Source organism: Dendroctonus ponderosae, unplaced genomic scaffold (assembly GCF_020466585.1).
Source record: "Dendroctonus ponderosae isolate FM_Combo_2020 unplaced genomic scaffold, Dpon_F_20191213v2 Dpon_F_20191213_1, whole genome shotgun sequence".
Taxonomy (NCBI): Eukaryota; Metazoa; Arthropoda; class Insecta; order Coleoptera; family Curculionidae; genus Dendroctonus; species Dendroctonus ponderosae.
Window position 1 is genome coordinate 58,998,677 of NW_026017110.1, and position 20,987 is coordinate 59,019,663.

At 34.9% G+C, this 20,987-nt stretch overlaps 1 protein-coding gene and 1 long non-coding RNA gene across 2 annotated transcripts in view; one reads left to right on the forward strand and one right to left on the reverse strand.

The window, feature by feature from the left end:
- The window catches only part of LOC109532872 (semaphorin-1A), a 60,612-nt gene that overhangs the window by 35,813 nt on the left and 3,812 nt on the right, over positions 1 to 20,987 (reverse strand). The gene's annotated exons all lie outside the window — the stretch shown is intronic.
- Positions 14,213 to 18,937, forward strand: LOC125502533. Its single transcript, XR_007280300.1, has 3 exons — positions 14,213 to 14,860; positions 14,911 to 15,254; positions 18,657 to 18,937. It is a non-coding gene; the product is annotated as an uncharacterized LOC125502533 (long non-coding RNA).

Consider the following 20,987-nt stretch of genomic DNA (forward strand, 5'->3'; position numbering starts at 1 on the left):
CACATTTAAAATGAACTCCTTTAGATACGGCTGAAATTTTTTTCCAAAGGCTTTGTTTAAGCGCACCTACATTATAATGTTGGGTTTTGCACCGTGAATGTCGCTTCTTTGTGTAAATTAAGAAACAATTAATCGGAAATGATCGATGACTGAAAGGGTTCGCCATTAAATGAGTTCTGCGATGCCATGAAAAACTTCGAAAAAAGTTAATAAGGTTACTGCGGCAAAGAAATGCATTTGTTGTAATGCTCCATCTCATTCAAGTGCTTCTAATTTAAAACGATAAAACACTTAATAATTTTACTGTATGCAAAGTGGTTTTCAAGTCGATTGAATAAGAGGTGTATTTAGTTTATTATGGCATAATATATTATGTTTTGTGGCCACGCACACTTTGCTGTCCTGCCCATGTTGGCTTTTCTACCTGTTTTGTCACCCATATTCGCGCCCATGCATTCGTAAATAAAACATTTGTTCCGTAAAGATATAGTACGTTACCAGCCAAGTTGATTGGACTCTATTCAAATATCCTCGTACTAGAATATCCTTTCATTCAGGTTTTTACATTATCACAAACACTATTTTCCATTTGGTATCAGCCAACTGCATGTCAGGTGGGATTTGATTTGAAAATATTGCTTCACATTCATTTTCTAACCTTAAGCCATGATCTTTGTTGAAATTTTACCATATTAAAGTTACCTACTACCAATACTAAAATAATTTAAAAAAAATTAAGTGGGAAATTTACTGCCTAAATACAAATGATCATATTTTACAACAGAACATAACAGGTCCCTGACTGCTGGCAAGAAAATTAAACTTATATAAGGCAAATTAATGTTACTGTAATTAACAGAGATTTGGTCTCGGTTGGTAATAATTATTATATTGCGATAATTGACCTTCGCATGTCGCTCAAACATTTATTGTCTGAAATACTTCTCTAAGAGCGTTTTTTTTTCCTTTCAATGACCTGCATGCTTAATCAACAAGAGAAATATAATTGGTGCAACTGATTCTGTCTCCAAACACGTTATTTTGTTAGTAGCAGCAACATATACTTCCTCTTATAACCTTCTCCAACCAAGGAGAAGGATTTTTGGACAAGTAAACGACAAGCGTATTCAAATGACTTACTGCAAAAAATATTTTAATTAATACGCAGACAGTTAATATGTAGAGTCCGAACCAATTATGTAAGTGAACTCAAGTTAGATGTGAAAGTTTCAAAAAATTATCTTTGAACAAGTCGGTGTTCAGGTTTTAAGGCCGTCGTCCGTTCGCTACCACGCTTTTGGCTACAACCATCACGAGCAGCGGAAACTTCTTTGCTAATTTCAACTTATAAAAAGCCACCATTTATTACTTGTTCAGAGCAATCAGTTGAAGAGGGAAAAGTCCATTTCAAGGCTTGATATATAAAAAAAATGTTGTCCAGGGCTTGGGGTGACTGGATTATTGCATGACATTCATTGTGGCACTCGTGAAAGTACTGTTATGGTATATTTTTTTCTTTAGTGATTGTGAGTTATTATAAGACATTCCCTCAAATTGTCTAATTCATCGTGACGAAAAAATGTGCATTTACCCTGCAATGCTAATAAGTCTATTAAGTTATGGCCAATAATTAGTTTTTAGTAGTTGTCCTATTTTTTTTATCTGCGCCCCGAATATCGACAACATGAAAATAGTAATTACTATCTTAAAACCTAGAACTTACTGCTTGAACACATTAGTGCTGAGCGGTATTAAATTGATGCATACCTGAAAAAGATAAAGAACATATTATTAAGGGTACAAGGATTAAATCCGTAAATACTTAAAGCTGGTTCGTTTTCACCAATTCCCATATTAGCAAACATTATTCCGAGACATAATTAATTTAATTATTCGGCCGTATCATTTACTTTCTTGCAAAACTCTTCAGCTTGATGCAAATAAGCAGCTGATGAGCCCTAAGTGAGAATCACGTCCTTAACGAACAGCTTTTTCCCTTCCTGTCGTTTTTTTGAAGCAAACATTAATTTCGTGCGATAATTCCACGTAATCACCAGTTACTCCTAAAACCTCTAAGCTGCGAATAAAAATAATTAGGATTTATGTCGGGTTATTACCTAGGTGACCCTTGCAATCATTTACAGAAATTACTCATTACCGTATTGCCGCCCTCCCCTTAATAGCTATCCGTTGTGAAAAATTAGCTGGTATACGCACATTCCTGGGTTCTAATATTAATTCGCAAAAGAGAATTTATGCCCTGGCAATTTTCTACGTTCAATCCAGAAGTTGTAAATCTTTGAACACGGAATATATAATGAAGCCCATAATTGAGGGACATCTGCTAAAGGTGCAATAACTTAACAGGTGCAAGGGTATCTATTAGGGTGGAAAAATCGTTAACTACGGACTGTTTCAAAGATAAAGCATTCTAAAATTGAAGAAAACAACTCAAAACATTCTCCATGACCCTAATCACACAATTTCAGTTGCACAATAAACTGTAATTCGGTTGTAACAACATTTTCAGTTTGATTACTTCCTAGAGAGCGCCTCGAGTACACATTTCGGTGAAGAAAAATTAAGACCACTAGATAAAAAAGCCTCGTTTAAACAACCTGTCAAGTATTGGAACTCTTGAAAAATAATAATGTGATTTCGTTTGATGCGTGTTTTTATTAATGCGTAACTATCTTGAAGGTTTTGACCTATTTGCTGATTATCACTTACCAGACCACTTCAGATCCGGGGTTCTTCGTTCAAGTCAAAGCTGTTGAAGTTATTTACACTATAGTGGCGTAGATTTAAACGAACAGGCGCTTTTATATTTAAATAAAACAGATCAGTTGGAAAACATTTAAGTAAATGCAAAATCGACCATCGCATCTGGAACAACAATGAAATATCGCACTTAGATGCAAACTTTTCTAGCAGCTTGTTGCTTAAAAACCGATGCGACATGTTTTTGGAAGAAATGTTTAAATGCTGTTTTTTACGGTAAATTTATTTACACAGGTATCCAAAAATAAACTACGACCATCAAGATTTTTTCCAAATAAAAGCACCTATTCCCACAACAGTCAATGAAAAATTCAAAACTGAAAGTCGATGGTTGTAACTTATTTTTTGATTATCCTGTAAAAATAAATTTTGTATCACAAAAGCATAGCATTTGCAAATAAAATTGACGGATCGGAGCTTGTTTCCAAAAATCAATCAATTTCCAGTCATTACTTCTGGGCTCATTGCATTTAAACCTTGCAACTAGTTGAGCATCTTCAGGTCGGTGATCATGCCTTTAGGCCCAGATGGAAAACAAAAGACTTTTAAGTGCTGTTTTTCAGCTCGAGTTGCTTGCCTAGAAACTTCCAACATTTTGTTTCCATGTGCGATCTTTACGGATGTTCGTTTTCCTAATCGCTGGATTGGCAGAGGCGGTACGCAAATTGGCCTTCACGATCACCAGATCGCAACCCACTTGATTATTGCCTTTGGGGATAAATAAAATTATTGTTTTATGAAACAAGAGTGGAAACGAGGGAAGCACTAGTTGCTATTATCAGCAGCAGCAATGAAAATAAATAATTCTAGTGAAGCCGATAAAGGTGTTTAAATTAGCTTGTATTTTTTTTAAATAATTGACCTTTCGTGCAAACATTGGTAGTTTTTAAATACACTTTTGCGATCACCCTGTAAAGTGCTAAGTAATCGATATGCGTATACCATTTTGAGTCGCAATGAATTATTTATGAGTTGCTATGTGTACCCCCTGGTGATAGCTATATGACGACGAATGGGTTAATAATTGAACAAAAACAGTCTCCATTAAACAAAATAAATAATTTCCAATTATCCAACATGATTTGAATAATTTACAATATCGATTGGCCAATGGCAAATGCGTTTATTCCAGTAGTAATTAATTACTGGGTGAATGATTATGATATTGAAATGATAACTATACGGGTTTGTCTCATTATATATGGCATTTGAATTCCTTTAGATGCTTTTTTATGTTGCAAGTATTCGGAATAGATTAGAACACCTGTGTTTTAATAAGGAATTGCGCGAACTACATGTTTATTATATCGTTGTGATAACAGCTTATGAAAATATCTAACACCATTACCCTGCAGCATCTACGAGTACTCATGTGTATTTCTCCTTCTCATTGACATCTAACAATGGACCGGTTCTCACATATCATTTCTTACACCTATAACGCAACCCACTGATACTTTTTTTCAAAAAGGAAATTAATCCATAAACGTCGATTGTAGCAGTTATCCACGTATCTACAGCATACGGAAATGCACACGCCTGTTACAAGATCTAGATAGTTCAACCGATAGATAGGAAAATATAGGATGTACTATTATTTAAAATAAAACAAATCCCGGAAACACTTTGGCTTTAGGCCGCTTGAAACGTTTTCGATTTAACAATCGCAAACATGCAATAATCTGATTTGCACAGGGACTCATAAGAGGATTTAAGGGTCGATTTCATGGAAAACCTCAATTCTACCGAACGGAGGGACGGTGGAAGCGGACTTGGGAGCTGAAGAAATTTTTAACCAAATACAAATTCACCCTTATATGCGCATCGTACTTAATCACTATTCGCTTCTAAATCTGAAGATTCTGTTGCTCCGACATAATGTATGGCCGATAGATTTCTAAGAACTGTTCGCTGGACTTAGAAACCAGTTTTTAACGTGAACCTGGCTTAATGCTATTAAACAATTCCAAACAGGGTGCCGTGAAGACGGGTGGCCACCTGCTTGGACATAGGAAAAGCTTCGAATCCACCTTGGTAAAAAAGGAGCGTGACCAACGTTCTAAATTTCCCCTAATTAATTTACACACTCAGGGGAACTAATTAAATAAGGAGGGATCTTCCTATCAGTTATGTTATATGCACTTGTCAAGCCTGAAGGTAATTTAAGTGTGATCCTCATGTAGTTGATGGACTTAAAGAGCCGACTGCCTCAATTAGATTATACCAAAAAGGCTTAATTGGTTGTCTAACGGCTACTTCACCAAATTTGTTGGTCATATCGAAAACCGCAAATTTTGCGACAGGAATATTATTGTGCTGGCTGATCACAAAGCTTGATCTTAGCGACTGTTTTTTCCCATGCAAACAATATTCCGTATCCCATAATAAAACCAATTTGGAAATAACAGTTTCCGAACATCCGCCCCCGCGTTATGCTAAACACGAGTTTACAAAGCTATTAAGTCTTAAACCGAATACCCGATTTCTACAACGATTCTTGAATCAAGCAGACGGATTGAACGTTTTTTTACGGACCGCAGACCAAGCGTGTCTGGGTTTGGGGCCCCTCTGGTTCATGCCAAGACACCGTAGAAACATATGATTTCCTACTTGGTGAATCTTCATTTTTTTTACGTCCAGGTTAATAAGTTACTTGGCAACAATTCCCTGCTTAATCGGACTGAAGGTGCATCAGACATTGACCGATTGTGTTTTCAATCAATTACTTTTTATGATCTTGATAGGGGGTTTGGTGGGATGATTATTTGAAATCATTGAATCGCTTCGGTTTCAATAATGCTCAGCCCTTTCCCTGACATTGGGAATTGAACTTGAACGAAGGTTTTTAGGTGTTCCACAAGAACATGATATGAATATTGCCGCAGAGGAATTAAAACCAAATAAAACTTGTAACCGTGTGGAATAATTATCGCCCTACAGCGGTTATTATTAATCAAGGCCCCTACCGTATCAATATACGGTAGGATATATATATAGGACTTTTCCATCACCTGCACTCTTAACTGCTAAATGTTTCAATCTTGAAATAGAGCATCAATTTAGAATTTCTTACAAAAATCAAACCGGATAGATTAGCATTTTTATTAGTGATCTCCATGTCATTAGCATTTCTCACGCAGGACTTTGATACTGAAGTACTATTTCTATCAAAACGGCTGTAGGAAAAAAACCAGATCTGGTTTCATGCGTGCAAGCTGGCGATACAGTTGCAGAAAAAAAATAACACCGGAAAATAACCTTCAGTTGGGAAGGAAACTGAGTTGATTTAAATAAAGGCGGAGCATAATAATTGGCGTTTTTGTTTTTTGCCTTTGGAGTTCTTGAGTTGATCTCAGCGTGGGTTTTGGTTTCCTCTATAAATTTCAAACCACTTTGTGCGCGGTTCACTTTATAAATTGTATATTTCTAAAATAAAATGCCTGATAAATCGAAATGTATGAGTTTAGTTCGTTAAGCATGCAATATCTGTTGGTAGCGATGATATTTATGTATCTTTTTCTTAAACTTATTTAATTAGAGACTGATATCTGTGAATTCATCTGGTTTGTGAGCCTTTTAAACAGAAACGTGCTTAAAAGCAGTGTTCTAGGTGAACTAGCACACTGAGTAAATTTACCTTGGAACATTATTTGGACGCTGTTAAATAGTTATCAGGATAATTCAGATCAATTGATCGCAGTCACTATGTGAATGAGTTCGTCGATATGATCTCTAATAACTTAACGTAATTAATGAATATATTTCGCTTGTTAATAAGCTTATCATTTATATCCACCTGACCAGCACATTAGCGTTGTTCATACCAGAACGTAATGACCAACTTTCTCAACACTTTTATTCCACAATTTTACTATTACTGGCAATTACGCGATGTTAATTAATTGGATTATTTATCATCGGAGAATTGAATAACAATATCGCATTATGAAAGTTCCACTTCGTTGATAATAGTAAAAAAGATGATTATTGTAATTGTTAGATTAATCTGTCTGGAGTAATTAAGAGCTTTCGCTGGACCAATAATTCTTGCAAAATCAATTGCCACGCTTAACGAAATATCAATGAGTAATTAATACAGACTTATTCATATCCCCTAACAGTTTCTTTCTGGTAACCTTTCAACCTTAACGAAATCATTGCTGAAGTGTAAAAAGCGTGGTTTTACGCTGTGAGGAATGAACAATTTGATCATGTAACATCAACGATTTCCTAGCAGATTAATCTTGTGATCAGAAATTGTTTAATAGGTAGCATCCTTTGTATTTTATCCTGTTTCCCAACCAATATAAATAAGATATTGCATTAATGTTACCAGTCAGGTAAATTCTCGTTTTTAAATGTCACCGTTAGTGGCATTTCAAGATAATCGACTATTTTATTATGAGTAACGCCATGGTATTAAGTAGATGAGAACTCAACTTATTGTGTAACTGTGCGACTCATCACAGCCGGAGATGAATAAAATCGAATCACACTTAGTCAAGGAAATAAAGTTATGGTATACATATTTGATTAATTTCCTATAAAAAAATAGACAATAACGATAGTTTAGCCGCATCACACGATCTCCATTCGAGACTAAGTCAGGAGGTGCAAAACAAAACCCACAAGTCGCAGAATTTGTAAATTAGAGTTAACGACTGATCCTGAATCTTATCGATTATTTACATTGTATAAAGCCTTCAAGTTGAAGCAGAATCCTACAAATCCCTGTAAAACATCATTGGAAAAATTCGTGTTCCAAGCAAAACCACAATAGGGTTTAGCAAAAACTCAGAAGTCTATTATTGCAGCCAATAGGGTTTCAAAAGTTCTCAGAATTGCGTAGCATATTTGCATCCGCCTAATATTTATTAATTACTATTAATTTTTCTCGAACTCGGAAAACATTGAAGTTTGTAGAATATCAACAACCTGTTTGCAAAATTGGCTATTAGAGAAAAGAAAATAATTTTTATTGAGAAAGGAGTTTCAAAAAGGGTGGTGATATCGTTTCTGTGAGGGCCATCGATTTTTTTCCGTTTTGAGCCCAATCCTACAAACCAACACTTGCTCAAGAGAGCTTTTCTACATAACCAAGTCCGCCCAGTGTTTTGAACAAAACCCCACAGGTTTGAAGAAATTCACTATACGATTTCAATAACGAGTACCAGACTTATATTTCAGCCTAAGTATAAATGACAACATAAACAATTAAAAGAGAAATTGAAAATTATGCCATAAAATTCTCGATTTGGAGAACTTGTGGGGTTTTGCTTGGCAGCTCTTTAAGTGTTCTTCGCTGCTGGTACAGTTACTTCACTAGCAGCGTGCCTTCAACATATGTCCTTTTATATTTATCTATCTAAGAATAGTCGCTGTGTGAGATTTTCATGCACAGAAATTGTATTGTCGAAGCCACAATCAAAGACCTGGGAACCTCATATTGAATCAACGAGGATTAATGATATGATCATTAATTTCTAATACATAATACATCGCTTGCCTAAGTCAAGGCTTGAAGTTTTGCGAAATTGAACCATTCATGAAGTCTCAAAATTTGCCTTTGAGTTTGGCTAAAACTCAATATCTATCAGAGCTTAATCTACGATAAACCATATTCTTAAATTAACAAAATTATAAAAAATTACCATCCTTGAACAAAACCGACTATTAGAAAGCCCCTAGGTAACAATTGTAAGATTTCAAATAGTGTGTCATTTTATTCATTAATCAATAGGAAAAGCCATTAATAATCTATACGCAATAGCGGTGCTTGCGGTTTTAATAGCATAAAGCAATTTCCTAGTTGCATGAACAAGTCGCTATCCAGAAATTCCCGAAATAACGAATCAAAAGTGATTTTGGATTTTCCAAAAATAAAAATGATTCGGCTGGGGTAATTACCAAACTACTTTACTTCATAACGAAACGTGACTGTCTACACATTTAAGCAACAGTTAGCACACCTAAAATGTTGAACTATTTATCACTTGACCATGGCTTGTGAAGCAATTCCCAGAAAGACCCATCAGTAAAGCCGAATAATTAAATTACCTTTTTTTCACTTTTTTTTCAAATGAGTTACTAACCCGGGGTTGGCGTTTGACGCATATTCATTTGAATCATTTCACAACTAATGACCCACGATTAATCGCCTCCATCAACTATTAAACGGGATATTGTAATAATTTGGCTTTTGTATAATGGTTAGTCACATTAAAATCTCTCTAGTGGCTTCCTAGTATAGAATCCTTGTTAAAACCGGTTACAAGGAATGATGATTAATAAGAAACTTTTAAAGTAGTAATAGTGTAATGTGCATTGCCAGATGTTTCAGTGCGGATACCTGCAAAATTAGAGGATATCGTTATCCCCTTGATTCTGAAGTTTTATAATCCACTGAAATATATAAGTAGCATCTTCTAAGAGTCCTTACTTTGTCTGAAAAAACCCCACAATTTCTGAACACCGCATTTATCTACGGCATATCGGCATGCTAATTTATTATTTTAGCTGCTTATCAACTGTTTTATCAATCATGATGGAAATCAGAGAAGCATACATTGTGGAAAATTGATTTTATTTTAGCCCCTATAACTGAATCATCACACTCCATGTTTTGAAGATGCTACAGTGACCTGGATTATTTTACTAATGACTGTAATTAGGGCTTCGGTGAAATACCACGGTCAAACACGGGCTTCATCAAGTTCAAAAAATGATAACATTCATTTATGCATTTATCACTAAACTGAACTGAAAGTTGTCCTGCTCAGAAATGACGTAAAAAATAGTTCGGTGTATTTTTTATTTTCCCTATTCATATCAAAATTAATGGCCAAACTTTGTGCATGAATACACTTTAAGTAGCCAAACCAAATTGGGAAAATTATGCAAGTTGGGACCAACATAAAAAGTAATAGTTTAAGACGACTGATTGACACAATCAAACGGCCAATTAGAACCGGTATTCGATAACGATCTTTCAGTTGGCGAAAAATTATTCCATAATATCTTATCCAAAATCCGGGCAATTGAAACCGATTCTGATAGGTTATAGATCAAAACTGTATACAATTATAAAAATTCGCCGTAACAAGGTATGGCCTGTTATGTGACTACCGGTAGGTTCGGCATCAACTAGGCAAGAATAAACCAGAATGTACCATTCAAAAATTCGAGTGATTGGTTTTGATTCCCTTTAAACTAGGCTGAATCGAATACCACTCTTAACGATAGCAACATCCATATAAGTACTGACTGGGCCACTTACTACTTCGCAATACAGTTAGTTAGAATATTAAAAATTCAGATATACTACACGGATGAATGGCCAACGCAATTAAAATTCAGAATAAGAAACATGGCAATACTTTTAATATGTGCGCGTTGACTATTTTTTTAACTACATACGAGAGGCCCATAGTTTACTCAAAGCAACAATAACGTATAATTTAATAAATTAACTTGCAAAAGACACCTCAACAATAAATTGAACATTAGGCATTAGTACAAGACTAAAATATAGATTTTAGTTGACAATGTTGCTGATGTTCTGAACTATTGTTGTGGATGGGATGACGATTTTGAAAATAAAATAAAACTGGATGAAGGTTCTTTGGATACAATTGGTGTAAAGTATAAAACAAAGCAAACCAGCTCTATAATAGTAGTTAAATAACGATTGCTTAGAAAATTAGACTCCGTATAGTAAATGGTCTATCCCGTTTTAGCTCTCAGCTATGCGCTTGGTTTTTTAATTGAGAGACATTTGTTTTTGATAGGATCTCCGAGAATGTCAGTAGACTGTTACGAACCAAACTATTAGCTATAATTACATATCGAACTGTAGTATGGTATGTTTATCCATTGCGCTTTACCTACTGAACATTTATGTCTTGCAGCTATCCGATGTCGGTGCAGTTTGCTTATAGTAATAATTACTGAATTCTTAATAAATTATTTAAGATACTCTGCAGGGGCTGTGCATGTATTCCCTGACCTACATAGATAAAGATTTCCAAAGTTTCCTGCAATTGAATAGCTGGATAAGATTATTAAAATCACAGAAACAGTTGAGAAACACATGCAAACCAAACACTTCATGAAATAATGAACCTCGAGAGCAGCAGTTGATAAGATTTACGGAAATTGCAGTTTACTGAACAGACAATCTAAATCAATTTTACTAATCCACGTGCATACATCATAATTCCATGCAAATAAAATGTAACCTTAAGCAAGTTGTCTACGGCAGTCGGAGAACGCTATATTAAGTCAAAGGCAATTTTTTCATACTTTCACCGATATACTCTTGCTTTGTCTCCTATTTCAATCATGAAATAATGCCAATGTTCATTTAACAACCGATTTAAGGATCAATTTAAGACCAAACAGCTACTTAACTGCTTCATCTAGATACCAAAAATATGTTTATCAAAGTGATATTAATTGGCATCAGATGGGAAATGATGGGGTTTTTAATTGAATGCAAATTGGAAATTACGAAATCAAATGACTTAATAAAATATAATATAATTTGTGCTAACGAACCGAAATCGAAAATTTATGCCGCTTGAGCAATCAATAGAGAACTGTAAGACTTGAACGGTTCTTTGCCCGTTAAACACACATTCGACTTTGCGAATGTTTAATGCAAAACCGATAAGTGTCCATGACCTATCCAATTACCGCGATATTTGATTATTGTTTCTTAATTACTGAAGATATACGTCCGCATCTCATCGATTCTTCAGATGCAAGCTGTTACGTATGAACTTGCCTTACTTCTGGGCGAGAGTGTACATAAAAGTAGTAAGTAAAACATAAACCAGACGGTTCAGTTGGTTTGTTGGCCTCTTTAATAGCCCAAGCACCGAATGGAACGGCTAAGACGTCGACAATACTAGCGACAGGTGCACCAACCTTGATTTTTAATGTTAATCTATTGAAGAATCATAAAATTGTCAGAAGCTAAGCAGATTTATTTTATTTTAATTATATCTTCTCGGCAACTTAACAAGTCATACATTTTATGCTCTTGTATATTTTTTGATAAATGCGCTGATAAACGGAGTCTGCCCAAGAGCAGAACTCGTTTCGCGCTCTTAAAAGATCTGTAAATAACTTCAGAAACTTTTATTTTTCAACATCTTACTTTTAAATCGTTTTGTACAACAACTTAAGCAGAATTACTTTCCTTCAAACTGTTAGGAGCTCATGAATATTGGACACTACATGTAGTTGATGACGTTAATGATCGGGAGAAGTTATGATAGGGATAATTTACTTCAAGGAACCTTATCATCAGGTTACGCGCGCAAAACCAATTCCTTCCTCCAAGCCAACAAGTTTACTATTCAAAACAGCGAAAATAACCACTGCTGATTTTTTGATAGTTTTAAAAATTAATCGTGCTCAGCAGCACAGATCAAGACGAAAGAAGCATCGTTTTTGCATATGTAGCAAAGAAAACCCGTATTTATAAACAGACAGTAAATGTCTCAGCCATAAAAACTAACCCAATTGCTCACCAGAACTGGTTGAGTTGGTACTAAAGAGCGGAAGCTTTCACGATTTGGCTCACTTAAGAAAAAAATCAGGGTTCTCGGAATTAATAAATTGGTTTCCAGTTGTCTTGATATATGAATCAGAACTTGTGGTTACTTTACCTAAGGAAGTTGAAATAACCATTGGTTGGGATTTAATTTCGAAATTTCTTACTGCCGTACCATTAGGAGGTGGGTTTTAGTCATTTAGCCATTCAGTTCTTATCGGCAATAAAACAATCTTTTATGCATTATCATGTTGGATAACTACCAGAAGAGACCACCGCTTGCTTTATGTTCTTAGAAAACCTTTGAGGATGCTTATTACACGCAATTGCGCTTATAATCAAATTTGAAGCTTCAACCAAACGCTTAAAAAGAAATTGTGTTCAAAAAGTATCAAATTCATATAAAAAAACCTACTATATGAGACCATAAAACTGTCAGAGAAACGTTATGGAAAAAAGCATTTTTTCGGCGCCACATTTCATATAAGAACGCATAAAATTTACCAGGCTGTTATTTTCGATTTTACTAAGAAGTAGTGCTGACGTATATCTTGTGCTTGTTTTCCACCACTGAAACTCTTTGCTTCAAGTGAGTGAACTATTTTTAAAAGCGACGATGAAAATAAATTATGTGAATTGGTAGAGAGGCATAATGTACTAAGTGTGAAAAATGGTCTGTTTATTTTTGGATCCTATTCACATTTGCTTTATGGATACGGTGAAATATGTTTCACAAGGCAGGTGTGGTTTTCCACTGGAACGCAATCTGATACGTCCTGTTTTACGAATTTCCACCCGGAAAAACACAAGAGCATAACCCACAAAGAAACGATTAAATACCGGTTACCTAATATGGATAGCACCAAAAAACCATAATTGGAATTAATAAATAACCTTGTTTTGGAAGAAATCTATTAACACCTTTACATAAAAATATCAAGGTTTTCTTAGCAAAGGGCGAATTTTATAAAATATCAAAACCGCAATATTAGGCAAAAATCAAAATCACAAATCAACCTGCATGACAAACAAAGAAACAACAGTTTTATTGAAATCCTGCCAACAAAAGTGAATTATTTTCCAAAGCTCAGTCAAGCTTGCAGTTAAACCTATAAAGCCAAAGTAAAAGAACTACATTTGTGTGTAAATACTCATTTATTTCATAATTAATTTTCGGGTATATGAAGTAATTCCAAAAGTAAGATTTCTTTTGCCGTTTTGATAAAACACTATGTGATTTCAAGCGATTTGTTTTACGAAACATTAAACTATTAAAACCATTTTTAATTTATGATTTTCTCGGAATTCCCCAAGCGACAAAGAATCCATTGTTGGCATTTTTTCATAATAAAAATATTTATGGAAAATGTCTGTAATTAAAAAAATTGTTACTAAAGCCTGTCGAAATGGAAATGAAAGATCTGTGCTGTGTGTTTGCAAATGAAATGCTTTTTGAATTTGCATTTAAACTTGTCAGGAATATAAATTCGACTCTCTTTAAATGACCAGGATATAAAGTGCTAACTCGCAAGACATTTGCAGACGGGGGAAAATTAATATTTTGTCCTCGAAGATTATCTTTGCGAGGCATATTTATGCCCATAGATTATGGCGGTTCATTACAAATTTAAATTAAGGCGCAATAATTGATCAAGTTAAAGTCAAGGGCGTAAAATTAGACCCTTGCGGCAAGCCATATCTCCTGTTCTGAAGAAGGTAATTGCTCAACAATGAACAATTTCATTGTGATGTATCGGGTGGGTCAAGAGTCGACATTTAATTATACCATATTTGTCTATTGTTCGAATTGTTCACGATTTTGACACCGCGGAAGATATAAACTTACAATGTTTCCATGACTAGACAAGAAATGATACGGCTTCATCGACTAGTTCCAGCTCTAATTAGAGTAGAATTATGGTACCAAACATGTCGACTACAAATTTAAAACACTAATAATTTGGAAGTCGTCATACTCGTATCAACACGATGTAAAAAATGATTTGCGTAAATAAGCAAGCAAGGCCTCTGACACGAAACTAATCAAAAGTGTTGAAAGACCAACACAAAATTTGATTGCTCTGCCTTAATTATGCCTGCAGCATAATTACAAGTGTACGTGTGTGTTCTGGTAAGCAATTGGAGTAAGACCGAATATAATTCGAGTTAGGAGCCTGTGTATTGACCGCGTATAAACGCGCGCTGTCTAGAGGTGCAAAAATAGATAGGCCAGACAAGTCTAGCTCGAGCAAAACAATCAGTTTTGTGTGTTTGAAAAGTAGAAACAGACCACAAGTCCAGCAGTGAGAGACTGGAAGAAATATTTACTGTTTAAGCAGGAAATAGAAGTGGAATCAAAAATAGCCTGCTGGCAAGCTGGACTAAGAGGAGCTTGCCAGACAAAGATTAGGAGATTTGATATTCAAAAGTGAAAAGTGAATTTCAAATGGGGCATTGATGGACTGAAAGAAATATTTATGTTTCAGCAGGAAACAGATTTGGAACCGAAATAGTCTGCTGGTATGCTGAGGAAATTGTATGGCTACTTTTCTAGTATCCATGTGTTTCAGGGTTTCAATTAAAACATTTTGAGGTGATCATTAAGAAAAACCGAAGCATGTTAGAGCAAATATTCTAAACAAAAATTAAAACCCAATTATGCTAAACGACTGATAAAGTTTGTTGATTTATAATTAAATAAAAGCAACATAAAATCCCGGGGACTATTCCACGTCGATAATTGGACTCTAAATTTCGAGGGTCTACCTAATTTATCGTCCGGACCAATGTTAACTTATCAGATCTTCAAACCTGATAAAAGTTAGGATTGTGTATGCTTAGGTAGAACCCCAACAGCTTCCGACCAAAAAAGTCAGTTGAAAATGTGTCTGAAACTCATAAGTATTGAGATTGGGTAAGTGCAACAATAATTATCAATACCAGAAGATTGCGCAGCTCCCACAGGGTCAATACAATTATTTACTTTACCTAATGGATGATCTCATGGGAGCATTGGAGCTGCAACATTTAATAAATGATGACACTGAATATAATGCAACTTCCATATTAATAAAGGCGAAACAACAATGTGCCCGTTCTACTTTAAATCTCACACGTTCCATTTGGCTTTTTCTTATAGAGAAAAAATCGCTTCTGCGATTAAAGATCCATCAAAGTCTACCAGGCTTCAGTTGTCAGCACGTTCATGGTCAAATAGAACACCAGCTAGGTCTTCAAACAAGAGTCCCTTCGTCGCATTTTTACCTACGAAATTTAGTTTACGTGAGAACGTACTTAAATCCCCAGGATGCGATATAACGTAAAAATCACGTTTGGGCGGTGATAATATTTTTTCAAATCTGGTTCTCTGACAGTTTTATTATGGTGGACCATTACTTTGGTAGGAATGAGTTTTTTTCTTCGGTTTTCGCGACTTGTGCAGATGTCGGATTAGCTAAATATATAGCCAAAATTAGTTCTGCCTAAAGGACGATCGCGATTCATAATAGGTCATTATGAGATTTTTGAGATCTGAAGCCCGCTAAATAATTGGTAAATTTTGAGCCCGATGAAAAGTGAGCATGGGAACTGAAATCAGACACCTGCTATTGAAGCGTGATTGAAGTAACAACGAACAATAGCAATTGTTATTAACCTCACCACCAGACAGCAATATACCTACAATTAGTTCACTCTTAAGGCTTCTTGGCGCAGTTGATGGTTTAGTTGTAACGCAATACTCCGGCAATTTAATAAACTTTTCACAGAACATACATACACACACAACACGCTATATTCCAAACCCGTTTTAAACGCTGCTGGGGTGTAAATAATCAGAAGCAATTTTAAGAGTATAATATGGGAACAGGTATCACGTAAACAGTCAAGCTCAAGGGTGGAGACTTAAGGCGGGGCTCTGAGGTTTCGACCAACAACTTTCTTTTAATTAGAAAATATTGGAGAGAAGTTCTTTAATCGATTATACTCGCCAAGTTTATTACGATTCCAAATCTAAAAATACCGCCAATACTCAACTTGTCCTTGTCCGAGGAAATATTGAAGGCATCCAAATGGAAACTTGTCCGAAAATAATACTCTAAACTACCTAATTACAGCGGAAATATTGTTTTTAACTGCTAGAGGACATTTACTATTACGATCAAACACTTAATAAAACACACCGCACACATACATAAATGTTTTATTTATCAAACAAATGCTTACACGCAATAACAATTTTGCAGATGAACACCCGAGGTAGAGCATCATTAAGAGGATCATGAACATGTAACATTCGGTAAATAACTTTTTTCTATTTAAATGACGATAAAATCTTCCTGGAAACATTTCAAACATGGCTAAACAATCTTCGTAAAAAATGCATTAACTTGATTTTCGGTGACTGATGTTTAAAATGGTAGAACAAAATAGGAAAAATAACGTTTTTTAAACCTTTTTTTTGGTAAAGATTTGGAAACTGCCAGTGATTTTTGAGCTGAATAAAACCAGTTAATGCACTTTCTATTGAATTCCAGTCATAACATTTTTAATGCCGGTGTTACACCACGCACTTTTCCCCCGATTTATTGTCTAACAAAGTGGTCCAATTATTGAAGTTCACCAGGAATCGGGTGCGATTCATAAATCGTTCGATTTATTGCGGACTTAGAGCATGTTGGACATTTTCTGGAAATTTTTGTTGTTTGCAAACTGTGCAACGACCATATTGGCACCCGATTCTCGAAGTAAAGTAACGAAGAATGAGGTACTAGGGATTTAGTTTGGGTTAGTTTAGCAAATTGATAAAGAAAATTAGTCGCTTCTTTAGAGGCATAAGCAAAGAATTGGCTCTTGGCTCAGTTCCACATCTACACATCGTCACCACCACAAAACAGCAGAACTAAAGTATTAAAATGTATGTTGGTTTTACTGAAATTACACCAATTTACTGTGAGAACAATTAGTCGGTAGTGTAAACCCGGCATTAAGAATTGTACAATAGCCAAGCGCTTGAGCATTTTCTGGGCAATGACGCCAAAAAATTAAAACTCCAAGAATGTATATTGTTGCAATTGCCTAACATTCAAACTAACGTTTTTGCTAATTAAATTCAATGTGACTCAATCCCCAGTTGCACATCGTCCAATTAACCCGCACAAAAAATATTTTAAATCGCCTCTTTAGTTATGAATTCAAGTTATTAAAAGAGCAACCAAAAACAATTAGAGAATACCATCTTTTCTTTGGACTAATGATGACTGGAATGAAGCCCATGCTTGCAATTAAAAGGTGGTTCCAAGAAAGCTGCGCATTTAGCGTTTACCAATAAGCGAAGTAGGTTTTTTTAATTAAGTAATCGCATCTAAATCCTGCCCTGAAACTATGATACACCCAAATGCAAATCGAAATTATCCGAGTCTATTAAAAAATAAATTATTCAACATGTATGTACCTAAGCGCATTAAGTAATAAAAATCTGGTCAAATAAGGTTAAGAAGGATCGACACCTGAATTAACCGATAATAAATTCACATGGGTGTTTTGTTATTGCCATTGGCATTACACGTAATTTATTGCGCAAGATATTTCGTCCATCTGGCCAAAATCAAATTACTAAAAGAGAAATCATGAACAAGTGAAACAGGTCTAGCAAGATGAATATTAATTAAATCGAAGGCTTTGTTGAAAAGTACTTCACAAAAAAGCCCTTTCATTTTCGTAGTTTTTAATAAGACACTTGATGTGACGAAGCTATGTGAAGAGAACTCAATAGATGGGCAACCACTCCAAGAGATAAATTTTTTCAGCCTTATAAGTGCTCACCAATAATGAAACCTAAAGATCTTCAATTAGAAAACTAGCTTTGAAGTAAAGGGCCTTTGAAAATTTAAATTAGCCGTAGAAATAAGTAACAAAACACACGCAAAGTATAAAAAATGCATTTATCTATGGGGTCGGTTTCAGGGTCAAAACTATCACATTCCACATGTGTGTATGATACACACAATCAATGAAACATTTATTTATACACTGGTCATTCTGAAGCGTAATAAAAAATTGTAAATGTGTTATAGTGTTTTATATTTTGGGCACAACAGCTATGTAATCGGTATTTGAACATATTTGGGCGTTTTTCCCTTCGGTCCTCATTTTCGGGCTTGGTCAAATTGGAGGGCTTGGGGCCATTCAGGTAGTGAACACATTTGAGCCCCGATGTATATCTTGCCTGGTTTCGGGACTTTTACCTTTATTTGCCGATGCTAGTTTCCTTCACCCTAATTTGATCTATGGATTTTTATCTTTTGAAATTTCTCAGGAGTTTGGAGTTTGAAAAGTGGCGTTCCAGTTAAAACATTTTCTTGTTACAAACCACGTTTTCCTGATTCCTTAAGGGACCACAAAATTGCCTATTTGCTCAAAATGTTCGACATAAGTTGAACGAGCAAAAGCAAAAGGACGCAAGACATCTGCTTCTCTAAGTCACCTTTGGGACCGGTAGCAGGTGCTGAAGATGGCCATGTTTCCTTCGTTCACCACATGGATTTCGTCTTGCTAATGTTATCAAAGGTAAAATTGCTTATTAAGTTATACGCATATGGGCTTGTGTGAAATTTAAGCTCATTGCTCTATGTCATGACTAAAAGAGAGACACCAAGGCGGCAATGGTTAATTTTTGCAATATTCATGGTGCCACTCAGCAGCATTTACTCCCTAAACGTTTTCTATCACGACATATGACTAACAAAAGGGTGCATAACTAAATAAGGCTTGCTTCACCCTCATAATGTATTTATAAACCAGTATGATGATGTGTGTTTTCTATGCGGAAATGGTAATATTAATCAAACAGTCGGCTTAAAACATTTTAATTCTTTCGCTATCAATCTTAGTAATAATATAAATTGCTTATATATCAACAAGATTGCGTTAATAAGATTCGCTTGTATCGAATAACCACTATCTGTTGATATATACACAGCGTACTTCTAAACCAGTTAATCAATTATTTATTATTGAAAATTGAGGGAATGCATAGTAAAATATGCAAAACTCCGTGTGCATTAATCACGGATTGAAAAAATGTTATTTATTGAATGCGACTTCGATTAATCAAATCTTTCGTACATTCAGGTGGTGGATAAAATGCTGGCAGAATAATCTAGCCAAATTTCCATTGTATGATTCACCTATCGGCTAGTGTGCAAAACCAATTCTCAATGGTCTTTGTTCATGCGAAAAACAATGAAAGCTCGATTAGATAATGTCATTGCCAATGAATACCTACAATTAATCTGAGCAAAAAAGCTCGAACAAGTAACTCTATTTAAAAAAAAACGCTATTTTCCTTTTTTTCTGATTAAGGCTAGAACGCCGACTAATTAATTACTGATGCAAAAAAATATTTTTTTCGTGATGTTTCGCAAGTTACTCGTGTTTGCGAATAGCAAATCTTTTTCTGTTTTCACCAGTTTCAATGACTTTCCTCTTGCAGATAATTGAAATACTTACATCAAAATATAGCAAAAAATTAACGACCGGATAAAAAATATAATTAAATGAAACTGATTCGCAAAGGTCAAACCTTGACAATGAGAGATGAAAAAGGGGAATATTATTGAAAACCATGACGAATATAATAAAAACGATTTCCAAATCTATGGAATTAATAAGAAAACAATTAGATGTTATCAAAAGTTATTGTGCCGTTTTTTGAGTAAATTTTAATTTACATTAATAATGGAATATTCATCAATAATCGATTTTACGATAATCTATAAAGGTATGGAGAAGAAATTGTGAATACACCGAGAAAAACTGGTACAGTTATTTAATTATGGTATTACACAAGTACAAAACGCTGGACTAGGTCCGCTTTCGAGTTTATTGACTCGGTATAATAGACTAACGTATTTTACCCGATCAAAAGGAGATATTTGTTTATTGCACTGCTTAAACAGTAGCGGCTAATGAGATATTTTCATGGCAAAAGGAAAAAACGTAGCTCCAATTAGTTTTTACAACAGAATTCCAAAAGACATTAAATGAGATTTACACCCGTAATCATTCTAGCTTACTGGCTCATTCAGCTGCAGAATATATAAATTTAACTTTATCTTCAAGAGAGTTCCGGGACTTCCTTCTGCCGACCTTGTGTCCCCATAAAAATGCAGTTCAACATTGCAAATCATTAAGTAATTATTTCTATCAGCTTTAAATAAATTTTCATCGACAGGAAGGAAGTCGGCCAAACATGACTATTTACTCGATGTAAATGGTGAAATCAACTATTTGTTTTAATGCATTGCTATCGCACGTAGCTTTTTATGTGCTAGAAATGATCGCCATTAAGAACCGACACTCATTATTATTAATAATGATGCTTGTTTATCGTTATTGCCCAATTTATTACCAAATCAGTCTGCATCATCTATTTACGTTTTAATGAAAAGTGAAAAAAGGCAGATATCTACATCAGCATCAGAAAAACAACAAATTTGTTTATTTCTGCTGTCCATTTGTCTTGTATTATATCTTTTCAAGTTTACGTTGAATCAAATTCAATCTTTAAATATACTGCTTAGGTATTTTTCAGTGTTAAAAGGTATAATTTGCTCGCTGAGCGTGACTATTTGTGCTTTAATCCCAA